The sequence below is a fragment of the Nomascus leucogenys genome, chromosome 21 (assembly GCF_006542625.1).
Source record: "Nomascus leucogenys isolate Asia chromosome 21, Asia_NLE_v1, whole genome shotgun sequence".
Taxonomy (NCBI): domain Eukaryota; kingdom Metazoa; phylum Chordata; class Mammalia; order Primates; family Hylobatidae; genus Nomascus; species Nomascus leucogenys.
This window is the reverse complement of record NC_044401.1, coordinates 70,253,544-70,255,428: the sequence shown is the minus strand read 5'-3', so window position 1 is coordinate 70,255,428 and position 1,885 is coordinate 70,253,544. Positions and strand designations below refer to the sequence as shown.

The 1,885-nt window shown below is 40.8% G+C and overlaps 1 pseudogene; it reads right to left on the bottom strand.

The window, feature by feature from the left end:
- Positions 1 to 281: 281 nt before the first annotated feature.
- On the bottom strand, positions 282 to 1,672 carry LOC100602189 (annotated as a pseudogene).
- Positions 1,673 to 1,885: the final 213 nt, after the last annotated feature.

The window sequence follows — 1,885 nt, the reverse complement described above, 5'->3', positions numbered from 1 at the left end:
AGTACTTTCAATGACCTAAGACATAGAGGAAGTTGTTGTCCAGAAATGCTATGAAAAGCTCATTCCTGAACACTCTGTCATGGCTTTTCTACCAAGGATCGGAAATTTCTCTTAGATAAAAGATATGGAAGATGCTTCCCTGTCTATTCTTTTAAAGTTCTTGCTCATCAAATTTGCCGTTCTTTTTTTTTTTTTAAATTGAGCTTTTTTATTAGAAAGACAATAGTACATAATTTAGCCCTTGCTAAAGGTATTCAGTAAAAAAGTGGACATATTTTTATTCCCAGGTAATTGTCACATACAGTCTTTCTTCTCTACGTCTGCCTCATTCTCTTTGTGTCACTTTAGTATGTGTATCTCCTGGGTGCTCTCTGTACATTTTTTGTCCTCTATACAAATCTGTGACATGGCTCCTGGTGTCATTTCTTCTGCTTTGCTCTTCACCGGGACTTCGCTGTGGCCGTTTCCTTATCTCCCTTTGCGTGTCACTACCAGGACTTCTGCTCTGGCTCCTCCGGCTCCTTTCCTCCCTGCCGTGGCTTCTGCTGCTCCCCTCCTTTCTTTCAGAGCCTCTCTTCTCCGGGCTGTGATTACGGGTTCTGGACTTTTTGTCAGAATCAGAATGGCTCCATTTGCTGTTCTCCCTGCAACTCTCGTGTTTTAAGAACCTGGGCTTTTCCGTGGCTTTTTCCCGGTTATGGTGACTGCTAGAAAGTTCTTCATGAAGCTTTCTCTTCTTAGACTTGTTCTTCTCTTCAGAATCACTGTTGTTATGCCCTGAACACTTGTTTTTCTTTGTTTGTATTTTTTTTCTTTATTGTCACTCTCACTGTCACTACTGCTTTCTGAAGTCTCAGTAGAGGAAGAGGAGGAGGAAGAGGAAGAAGATGAGTAAGAAGAGGACTTATGTTTTTTGTGTTTACTTCTGCTTTTCTGAAACTTTTTCTTTTTTCTATCTTTTTTCTTTTTTTTCTTCTCCAGTCGATCTAATTTCCTAAGAAGTTTCTGTTTTTGTTTGGTTGTTAGTGACTTTAAAAATTCAACTTCTGGATCTTCTTCACCCTCGCTTGCAACATACTCCTGTGATGGATCATTTGCGGTCAAGTTTCTCCCCAGTACATTTCGTTTCAGTGCAAACCCACTGTTTCTCATCTCCTCTGTTAGCTCTGAGGGGTGCATCGATGGCCCTGAGCCATCAGTGGGAACCGAACTTGCATTGATTCCAGAAAGACCAAACAAAGGACATTCTCGATCTGTGTTGACATTACCCCATTTGTGACATTTAATGCACCTCACATTTCGAACCTGAATACCAAAGGGCTGATCTCTGATGTTCATGTCATCTTTGGCATGTTTTTCTCGTGGGGCTCCTTTCTGCCATTCAAATTTGTATTTGGTCTCTCCTTCTGTTTCTTCTTTCTCTTTGTTTTCCTTTTTAGCTCCTGGAGGGGCCTCATACCTGAAATTAAGGCCATTCTTTACACGTTCATCTCCCATAAGCAATCTATTATCATATGATTCTTGTTCTTTAAGTTATTGCTGCATCAGTTCTTCTTGTTTCTTCTTATCATATGATATTTTCTGTTCTGCCATCCATACTTTTTTTGATGTTGGATTTGGAGGCAGGATGAAATTCTTCCTTGCACCTGAAGTTGGCGAAGGATTTCCCCATCTTGGAACTGGAACTAGGGAATGCAGGAGCTAGATCTGTCAAAATTTACCATTCTTATAGGACGTGGTGTCATGGATATGTCTCCAAAATTCGATGCATCATATTCCCAAAGCTATTGCCGTGGGAAAATGTGCCATCCAGCTCTCTGGATATTTTATCCAGGAGGTACAATGAAGTGGAAAGACTGGGAGTTGTGATGGTTCCAGATTTTGC